The 11288-nt window shown below is 46.4% G+C and overlaps 2 non-coding genes across 2 annotated transcripts; both read right to left on the bottom strand.

Moving 5' to 3' along the window:
• Nucleotides 1–2584: 2584 nt before the first annotated feature.
• On the bottom strand, nucleotides 2585–2743 carry LOC146205656 (U1 spliceosomal RNA). The gene has a single exon (XR_014704617.1). It is a non-coding gene; the product is annotated as a U1 spliceosomal RNA (small nuclear RNA).
• A 5044-nt stretch (nucleotides 2744–7787) lies between these two features.
• On the bottom strand, nucleotides 7788–7947 carry LOC146205655 (U1 spliceosomal RNA). Its single transcript, XR_014704622.1, has one exon. It is a non-coding gene; the product is annotated as a U1 spliceosomal RNA (small nuclear RNA).
• Between the last annotated feature and the right edge of the window lie 3341 nt (nucleotides 7948–11288).

Genomic DNA, 11288 nt, shown 5'->3' with positions numbered 1-11288 from the left:
ATATAAACCAAAGAAAAAATAAGGAAGTACTTTTGAAATTCTGTACAACTCGTAACATTAACACCGGTAAGCCAGAGCAAGAAGTCGGTCCTGCAAGATCATGGGGCTAAAATTATTTATTGACAAAAGCCGTTGCTGCGCAGTACCCATAGCTTTCTCTTGAAGTCGTTGACATCGTCGGGAAGCACCAGTGTACCAGACAGACAGTTGCACACCGATTCTGTTTCAGCTATAGAAGTATATATAAATAGGGTGTCCACGCTAACTTGAGCCAAGGGTTTAAAAATGAAACATTTGAGATAGGCTAGAGAAACCACCTGCGTACAGCTGCTAGCCATCTGGCGCACCATAGGCAATTTTTTGTTTTCCAATTAATTAGTAATTAGGACAATTATTCTAATTTACTAACTATTGCCTTTAGACAACAGATGTGATTTGCAGAGTTGGAGAGGATCTTCTAAAACCCCCATACCATCTATTTCTGACAAAGAAAGCCTCACGTGTATCGTTTTTCGAAGCCTTAAAGAAAGCCCGCGAAAAACAAAAAATATCACATGACTGGCGCATTCGTGCGCCACGATTGTGCTGTGGATAACGCATAGCCACCACAACGTTTTAACGTTCGGGTTTTCCCGTCGATCAGGCCATCGCGTGCAACGCAGCCAACCGTTCGGCAAATGCCGCCACTTTTCAAAAAAGTACGTTACGCGCCACGAATGTGAGCATACGTGTCTTCCATGATCATATCCCTCGTCTTGTCGGCGCATAGGTTACCATGCCTCTCATAGGTTACTGTGCAAAGGTTACTGGCAATAATTTGATGGTAACCATTGAAACACGGGAATATTGGCCGTTATAACTTTAGTCCGTGCAAACATAAATAAAACGTGACCAAAATATGAGAACTGGCGACTTTTAACCTTTTATTACATGGTTACTGACATCTAAAAGTTACATTATAGGTTACTGTGTTTAGAGTGTATGTATGACATATTATAGAGTTGCGCAGTCAACGCACGTTAAAACAAGGATCCGCTGTGGTCAACACGCTCGGATACTGAGCCGGAGTTGCCTAGTTCGAACCCGACCGTGGCGGCAGCGTTTCCATGCTGGCAAACGCAAAGGCGTCCGCGTGTTCCGGCACGTGCTGTGCACGTTAAAATCCTCCAGGTGGTCGAAATTATTCAAGAGCCATCAACTACGCGGAATCTCTTCCAAACCCTCATTTCCCCCCTTTCGCCTACGGCACTGGCCGGGTGTCCAAGGAGAAGTGTGATAATTACGAAGCCTCTCCTTTTCCTGTGAACCAAATCACATTTTTCTTTACTTTTAATGAGAATACAATCGCCAGACTATTTCACACGTTAATCTTTTTGTGTTCTAACCTATACATTCACTTTCCTTCAAACTCACTTCAGCCGAGGCGGAAATTGATATAATTAATTGTTTTGTTGCGAAAGCAACATTCCGAAAGCCAAAGCGAGACCTCGGATGGCAGCAGCAAAGCCGTGAAGAAGTGTAGCGAGCGTCTCCTCCTTAAAAAAAAAGAAAAAAAGAAAAAAAAAGAAGAAAAAAAAAAGAATTAGCCTGTCATGACATTTGAATTCACGTTATCCCTATGGCACGGGCAGGAGCTGTCACTCGGGTCGCTCCTTTCATATGGGAGGGTGATATCGGAATCAGACTGCCAGAACCGTTTGCATTCTCGTTACCCCTACGACACGCAGGCATGCCCATACGCTTCAACCAAGTTGGTTGAAGCGTGACTTTACATGCGGGATGGTAGCTTACGCTTTGGCGTCATACCCTTAAAGACTGAGCTTAAGTGTCCGGAATAATGCAGCACCTTACAGTGATAGGGCGTGATAGGGGAATAATGTAGCAGGCAAAACAAGCTTCCGCCGTTGTTTTCGTAATTAAACTATAGGGTTAACCAGAGCTGGACCACCGCTATTTTTTTTTTTTTTTTTTACGCAGGGAACTAATTTAGGGACGATGGAGGAAGAAAAATTGGGGGAGGGAGTGGTAAAGCGGGGCTTGAACGTAGTTATACGGCCGAAAGCTGTTGCGCATTGTTTTGCACGATTAAGAAAGATTTTAAACGGTTTTAAGTTTCGAATTCGGGCACAATCAGGCTTCGCATTAGGAGTGACACAGCACAACCTTTAATAACACCTTATAATTACGCGATTATGTATCATTTTTTGTTGGACACCTACATCTAATTAGGTCGAGGTCTTTCGGATCCACAGAGGCGAAATCCGAAGTTGAAACCCGATTAGTACACTTTACGCTCTAAGGATTTGTAAGACGCTTAAGCTTCGCCCTAACAGCAACACGATAGCGCCTATTCAACGACATTTCTTCATCACTTTGATGTTATATTTTTTTTTAATTTTATTTCTGTAACATCAGTACACGCCACAAACACATGTTAGTAACTAATATCCGCGTTCACTAGGTGCCACTCTAGCACACTTGGCACATATTACCCTTCGTAGACGATACGTTGTATGCCCGCCTGGCATGCAGATGGCCGGCTACCACTGTGGGTGAGATTCGGTCTGTCTTTTCCTTTTCAGTGCAGGGGTTGGCGCGTACGCCTACCCCAACTACCAAAAATTTAGTGCTCCAGCTTCTCCGGTTGGAGAAGTGGCGGGCATCAGCCGACCGCAGTCCAATGGACGGCCTCCACCCGGGAACTCGGCCTTCCTGAAAGCCGAGTTCCAACACGATGCAGTAATCACTTGCTATCTCTCAGTACCAGCACAGACCCGGCCTACAGCGTCCGCCAATATTGCTTCAGTGCGGACAGCTTCCTTTCGAAAAAATATTCCTCACTACCTGGCTTGTCGTTGTGGAAACAAGACGTAGGTGAGCGGTAGACATATGCTGCGCGCGTCGGATATTCGACTATGTGCAGAAACAGAAACTTTTTTAGGTAAACTGCACAATTGATAGGCTGTTTCAGTTTATTTTGTTCCTCATAGAAGCACTTGGGCATGGAGCAGCGAGCTCACGTGATGCACTTGAGCACGGAGCCACGCACTCACGGGATGAGCGTATTTCGACGATGACGATGTGTGTGTTTAGAGCCAGGCGCGCTTCGTTGACTGGCTATACATCCGGAAGCAATCCAAGGATGCCGTAGACCGAAAGCCACGTAGAAATGAATAGAGTAATCACACAGACAGAAAATAAACAATGAAGGTGTTAGCGGTAGCATTGCACTATACCCATTCGAAAGAGATTTAACAAGCTGGAGAGCTTGCTGCATGACATCGCGTGGCAATGCCCTTTATTCTTGCGATATACCTCAGATATAGCGACACATCCCTGAGATTTTGAGTCCTGGAAGTAAGCCTATGATCACCGGGATATTTATTTGTTTGTCTCCATACCTACATTCCCCCGCACACCCATTATTTTATAGGGCCTTTACAGAATATATTTAATATTCTTGCACAGGGAAGAAATGAAGGAAGAAATTGAAAAAAAAAACCTAGGTTGACGCTCTGGTTTCGCCTTAATAAGATGCGAAATGCCTTAACACAGCCTGCAGCTCATTGCGCGCATACTTTTATATAAAGATATTGGTTCACAAAGCAGGAAAGGCGCAGTCTCTCTCACACTTGTTCTGTTGACACCTGAACCGCGCCGGAAGGGGAGAGAGGAAACTGGGAGTGAACGCAGAAAGAGAGAAAGCGGTGCCGTAGTGGAAGGCTCCGAATTGATTGTAGCGAAAGCTACATTGCCCACGAACGAGGAGTTTCGCGTGGCGGGAGGCACAGAGCCGTTGCCTAGCAACCTCCGCAGCTAGCGGACGCCGCGCGCTCGCCGCGCCATCAAGAAAAAGTAGGTCTCGTATTTAATGGAACAACAACATAGCTAGTTTTACAGATACTGCGACTTTCCTTGAGCCTGTAAAGACATTGGCCTAAAAACTATCCGTTGATGACGCCAATTACACGGATGGCAGTTCGGCAAATAAAAAGTCTAGAGGATTTGGACACTTCAAGTGCGATGAGGCGCAAACGTCTATTGCGGGGGCAAGGGTTCTGAGAATGGTAAGAAATGACCCGAGGTGGCAAGGAATGCCGCAGAATTAAGGACCACGGAGCAGAGAGGAACGAGAGACTCGCTAGAGCAGGTCGACCCAGCCTCGCCTCCCGAGGGACGACTGCTTGAAAATACGAAGACAGGTCGCTAGCCGTGCCGGCGCGCATATCGAGCGCGCCGTGTAAACAGTCATCATCAGCGGTGCCTGCAGTTATGGTCATCATCTCCCACCTTAAGCACCGGATAACCGCAGTGGCGTGAAGATGCCACCTGAAGATCGTCGGGTGAGCGGGGGCATCCAGCTCTGATTAAATCTGTTATTGGCCCTATTTCGTGTGGGATTCCTGCTCTCCACCTCGAAAAGAGCCGTATAACTGGGACATCACAAGGGCCTTTACTTAAGAACGGTCAAGTCGAACAAACTTGCTCATAAATGGGAACAAAGGGGGGCTTGGTCTATACTGCCTTTATTTTTTCGAGAAGTTGTATAGCGTATTATGCTCCTTCGAAATCAAAAGGATGTTTTTTTTTTTAAGGACAGTCATTTAATTGCGGTTGGGCCGTCTGCTGCCCGAATTTGTTTCCTCGTCTGAAACCATGAGTGGTTCAGTGAGGGGGTGCCTGAGTTAAGTGGCGCTCTCCTATAGGATGTTGCACGTGTGGTTCTCTATATGGACGACCTGAGTAATGTCATAAGGAAGAAATTGGTTTGGTTCGGTTTGTGGGGTTTAACGTCCCAAAGCGGCTCAGGCTATGAGAGACGCCGTAGTGGAGGGCTCCGGAAATTTCTACCACCTGGGGTTCTTAACGTGCACTTACATCGCACAGCACACGGGCGACTTGCTTTTGGCCTCTATCGTAAAGCGGTCGCCGAGGCCGGGATTCGATCCCGCATCCTTGGAAACAGTAGTCGAGCGCCGTAACCACTGCGCCACCCCGGCGGGTATGGAGACTTAGTGGGCACAATGCTTCCGGTGCGGATGTACCAATTCCCGCTGTGCAGAGACCCAGGAGGAGACCTCCTCAAGAGTGTTAAACGTATGCCAATATTACCGTCAGTAAAAACCTTTTTCTTCAAACTTCACACTAATACATACTAATACAAAACGTGGACGCACGACAAAGGCCTTTTTGTCCCTTTCTAGACTAACTGTTTCATCTGTAATAAACCTCAAAAATAGAACACAAGCCATGAAGGGTCGTTGGTGGTGGTGGTGGTGATGAGATCCTAACCGGCATGGTAAAACACGTGGGCGTCTTTTGCATGCCGTCTTCGGATTTTAACCTCGATTGACGGCGTTCTAACTGCCGCGTCCTTCAGTACCTTTAAGGCCATGAACCTCCCGTAACTATATGGTGGAGCTCCGCGTGCTGCCAGCGGTGGCTTCGGCGCAACGTTGCGCCGAGTCCACCTACAGGAGGCTGGGAATTCCTCGGGGGCATTGAACAAGCGGCAGCAGTTCTCATGTCAAAGTATCGTGGCGACTAACAACGCAGTTTTCAACTTGCGCCCTATGTTGTGGCTGGTATGGGGACCGTGCAGTGCGCGAAGATTGCAGGAGAGTTGAAATCTGAGCTATGATTGGTACATATTTTCAGAAACGAGCACCAGCAAAAACATTAGAGTGTATACGCTCAAACCTCGCGTTCAGAGTAGACGCGATGCTTTAACAACGCCTTTTCATTCTGCGAACGCATTTACATTTTTGTTAATAACTGGTAGTACATCTTTGACGTGCGCCGACGTCACACAACACACGGATGCCTCTTCGTTTCGCCTCCGGCGGCTGCATTTCGATGTAGGCGAAACGGAGAGGCGTCCGTGTGCTGTGCGATCTCAGTGGACGTTAAAAGTCCCCAGGTGGTCGAAATTACTCCGTAACCCTCCACTACGGCTCCTATTTCTTTCCATTTTCACTCCAACCTCCCGCCATCCCTTCCTCTGCAGTGCAGTTCAGGTGTCCACCAACCAAGTGTGACAGATCTGCGCCTTTCCTTTCATGTGAACCAATTATTACAAAAATATAAATCGTTCGCAGAATGAAAAGACGTTGTTAAAGCTTCGCGTATTCTCTAAAGGCGAGGTTTGAGCGTATACTCTAATTTTATACTCTAATTGTATACACTAACCGGCCTGGAGCATCGCACGAATCTGTCAGACAAGCACCTTGTCATTCAGGCGTGTTCTTAGGGCTAGGTTAAGCGGAGCGTGTGTATATATATATATATATATGCAGAAGGTTGAAAGAGAAATAAGGGGCTAGGTATTATAGACTATTTTTTTAATGAGCTGACAGTCTACGAGTGCAAAACAAACGTTGGGTCCTTTTTTATGTTCTTGTTGTTGGTATTTGACCAGAATCAGTCTTATGGTGGTTATCGGGAAAATGAATATTAAATGCGAAGCGGAAGGAAAAGCAAGGCGGCGATGGTCGCGTTGACATATATATATATATATATATATATATATATATATATATATATATATATATATATATATATATATATATATATATATAGAGAGAGAGAGAGAGAGGGGGGGAGAGAGAGAAGCAAATTAAGTGAGCTGGTTAGGCGAGTAGCGACGTCTGTGCACGTGAAAACAAGGATCCGCTAGGAGTGTCAGCCAAAGGAAGGCATTTATCCCAGGCGCGTTAACGCTAGAGCATCAGCGCGTCGGCAGAACTTGTGCTCTTTAGATAGGCTGTGGCTGAGTGGTAAAGACGCTCGGCTACTGAGCCGGAGTTCCTGAGTTCGATCCAGACCGCGGCGGCAATGTTTCCATGCAGGCCAAACGCAAAGGCGTCCTTGTGTTTCGGGATGTGCAGTGCACGTTAATATCCTCCAGGTGGTCGAGACTATTCAAGAGCCCTCCACTACGGAATCTCTTCCAAACCCACTTTTTTTCTCTTTCGCAATACGGCGCTTGCCGGGTGTCCAAGAAGAGGCGGGACAATTACGAAGCCTCTCCTTTCCTGTGAACCAAATTACATTTTCTGTATTTTTATTTACAATACAATCGCCAGAGTATTTCATAGGTTAATTTTTTTGTTTCCTACCCTATACATTCATTCTCCCGCTGATTCACTGCAGTCGAGGCTTAAAAGAATATTATTCATTATTTTTTACGAAGGGGACAAATTTAAGGAAGATGGAGGAAGAAAACGTGGTGGAAGAGAGTGCTAAAGCGAGTTTTGAACGTAGTTATACGAGTGAAGGCTGTTAAGCATGGTTTTGTACGATTAATAAAGGTTTTAAATGGTTTCACGTTTCGAATTGGGGGACACTCAGGCTTCGCCTTAAGAGTGACATGACAGAACCTTTATTGACACCTTATAATTTCGCGATAATATATCAATTGTTGGACACCTACACCTAATTAGGCCAAGGGCATTTGAATCCAGCGAGGCGAAATCCGAAGTTGCAACTCTATTAGTACAGTTTACATTTTGTAAGACGCTTAAGCTTCGCCCTAGCAGCAACACGATGCCGCCTATTCAACGACATTTCCTCATCACTTTGATGTAATATTTTTTAAAATTTTATTTCTGTAGCATCAGTACACACCACAAACACACGTTAGTAACTAATATCCGCGTTCACTAGGTGCCCCTCTAGCACACTTGGCACATATGACCCTTCGTAGGCTATACGTTGTATGCTCGCCTCGCATGCAGATGGCCGGCTGTCACTGTGGGTGCGATTCGGTCTGTCTTTTCAGTTCAGTGCAGGGGTTGGCGCGGTACGCCTACCCCAACTACCAAAAATTTAGTGCTCCAGCTTCTCCGGTTGGAGAAGTGGCGGGCATCAGCCGACCGCAGTCCAATGGACGGCCTCCACCCGGGAACTCGACCTTCCTGAGAGCCGAGCTCCCGCACGATGCAGTAATCACTTGCTGTCTCTCAGTACCAGCACAGACCCGGCCTACAGCGTCCGCCAATATTGCTTCAGTGCGGACAGCTTCCTTTCGAAAAAATATTCCTCACTACCTGGCTTGCCGTTGTGGAAACAAGAGGTAGGTGAGTGGCAGACATATGCTGCGCGCGTCTGATATTCGACTATGTGCAGAAACAGATAATTTTTTAGATAAACTCCACAATTGGTAGTTTGTTTCCGTTTTTTTTTTTTTTTCGTTCCTCTTAGAGGTCGAGGAACTTGGGCATGGAGCCGCGAGCTCACGTGATGAGCGTGTTTCGCCGATGACGATGTGTGTGTTCACAGCCAGGCTGTATACTGAAGGGATCGCGTGAAGACTGAAAGCCACGTAGACATGAATCACGGAGCCGCGCGATCACGAGATGTGCTTAGCCCCTCGTGCCGCGCTCTGGTCGCAAGCCACAGCCCGGTGAAGGAGAAGGAAGAAGTTTGCACTATAGGCGACGCAATGCCAGGAGCGCAATAAAAACCTCTCGGGGTGGGAATGTGCCATGATGTAGAACAGGAACTGGTGGGCGAGTTGGTCTGACATATTTATCTAGCGAAGCAACGCCTGCTTCATTAGGTAAAAATGTGCCATGGTGACGGATGACATCATCACTCAGTTCAAAACCCAACGTTGGCGGAGTGGGTCTTCCTCGGCATTGCTCTCACAGACTTGAGCTCGGAGCCACGCGGTCACGTGATGCGAAGACCGAGTTATGCCGTGAAGCAATACGTGTGTTTAGAGGCAGGCGCGCTTCATTGACTGGCTATATTTCCGGAATGGATCGCAGGATGCCTTCGACTGAATACCACGTAGACAAGAATATAATTACCACACAGAGGCAGAAAATAAGCACTGAAAGGCTTTGCGGTAGCACTGGGCTCACTTCCCATTCGAAATAGATTTTACTAGCATCCATACCTTCGTGTGGGCGAGTCGATGCAGAACAGGAGCGCAAGAAAGAAGGACACAGGGAACACACTGAAAAACAGGACTAGCGCACATCGAATTTTTATTGAAAAACAGGCCGTATTTTATACTCCTAATCACACAAGACCAGTAATCTGGAAACACGAAGCAGAAGCATAATAATTGCCGGTACGACAGTCATCGGTTGTCGAAATTTCCGGAGTCCTCCACTACGGCGTCTCTCATAGCCTGAGTTGCTTTGGGACGTTAAACCCCACAAACCAACCAACCATCTTATCAACCGACGAAGTTCAGAGGCAATCAACAGGCATATATGCCTAAGAGAAAATTAAAAAGAATAAACAACCAGTAGTTCCGAGTTACCATTTAGCAAAAGCAGATTAAAAACTTCAAAAACCAAAAACAATAAACAGAAAACAAAAATAGGTGTAAACGTTTAAAAAAGAAAATCCCGCAAGCATAGCCAAAGCAGAGTGGGAACATCGTAGCAAAATCAGTCAGAACACTAAAACCATAAAAACAATAGAAACAAAAACAACTCGAAACTTTAGGCAAAACTTGACATAACTGCGCAAAGTCAAAGTCAGGAGTAAAACGGAGTTCACAAGCACCACAAGGAAACCGTAGGCACACCCTTGCCTTAGAACCGAAACTAATAATTTAATTGAACAATCCAAAAGGGCACTTACTTTCTACGACAAGCAAATTAATGGAGTGCTGTCGCACCAGACTCCACCCTATAGACATGAGCCAAGCTTCAACTACCTCCCTTTCATGCTGGTCTTTTGTCCGTGCCCTTATCTCTGATTCACCGTACAGTGGTTCACATTTGAAATCGCACTCTGGCCCACAATCATAATCACAGCCACATTGTTTACATTTTTTGCAGTGGTCGGCAAGACGACCGCCTGCATTGTAGTCCACACACCGCCTATGCTCTCTTATTCTGTCATCAACACATCTCCCAGTCTGTCCGATATAGGCACTGGCACATAGCAACGGGATCTCGTGCGCAACACCTGTTGCAGAAGCTGTGGCTTTCAATGCATGCCTTTTCGCGCATTCTTCCAGCTTTATTTTATATTTTGCTGCATATGCTGCATATGCTAGACATTTTGCAAGCCGCTGAGAAAAGCAGGTTCACCTTGTAGCGCTTTGCCACTTTCTTACGATTGTGCGAAGGATTGTGGAACTACGGGATCACGTGCACAAGTTGCCTACCTTCGTCGCGTTGGCGCGGATTTCTGGCTTTCAGTTTTGGTGACTCTCACAAACGCTAGAAATTACATTGGCCGGATAGCCTGCTACTTCTAGTCGTTTAACCTGCGCATTGAAAATATCTTTCTGACAATGCTCGCAGCTTTTAATTAAAGCTGCTTGAAGGCTGTTGGCAACTGTATATATGCCTCGCTTTACAAGCTTAGAATGGGCGCTGTTAGATGGAAGTGGGGCTTTCTGTGAACGCTGCTTGTAAAGCCAACGTAGGTGACTCTGAGAAGCACATAAGCGTATATCTAGATACTGAATGCTGTACTTTTCTGCTGCTTCCCAAGTGAAAGTGAGGCCACCTGACAATGTTCTGAAAAGATTTAAGATTGACGGAATGTCCGGTGACCCCTTTACAACTACAAGAAAGTCATCCACGTAACGGAACATCCTTCGCCCTTTATTTTTTTGCAATGTTTATTGCCTCAGGGCATAAAAATGCTATGAAGAATGAAGGGTGTGGGCAAATAAATGAAAAACGGTTAGCTGATGCCATGCAGTCGAGGAGTGAACGATGATGTGGTCCCTGCGTCCTATAGCGGCATATATGACTGCGGATTATGTGGGGAGAGGCCAGCACATTTGTCGGCCAAAGTTATTCCGCTATGTGTTTGTCCATCGCCTCCAGGTATATGTTGCACAGGTGTATGTTGCGAGGGAGGACCCGATACATATCCCGGTCCTTTGCACGTAATGCTGGCCGTTGTGCTTGATAACCGTTGATTCCAGGTAGAACTGTAGGAAGGTGAGGAAGTTGTCGACACTCAGGCCTGTCGCATTTTGAAAACGAACCGCTCCCGCAGAATCCACCTCGTCCCTGACGGCCTTAAACAAACCTGAATGCGGCACTGAATGGAGAAGATCTACATCAATGAAGAATAAGGAGGGTCGTGATGTCAATGTTTCCAACACTTCAATAACTTCTGAGGAGCTCCTCACCAAGAAAGGGTCGTCATTTTCTAGGCTGTTCAAATGACGCTGAGGGAAGCTGCTCACCTGCACTTGCCACGTACCTTTCTCAGTGACGATTGTTCGTAACGGGTACTCTGGTTTGTGGGCTTTTCCGTGAAGAAGAACTCAAGCACGTCAAGGCGCGCACTGCTGACTTTCC

Source organism: Amblyomma maculatum, chromosome 1 (genome assembly GCF_055883805.1).
Source record: "Amblyomma maculatum isolate TAMU_Amacu chromosome 1, ASM5588380v1, whole genome shotgun sequence".
In the NCBI taxonomy this organism is placed as follows: domain Eukaryota; kingdom Metazoa; phylum Arthropoda; class Arachnida; order Ixodida; family Ixodidae; genus Amblyomma; species Amblyomma maculatum.
The sequence above is the reverse complement of the archived record's forward strand: the minus strand, read 5'-3'. Positions and strand labels throughout refer to the sequence as shown.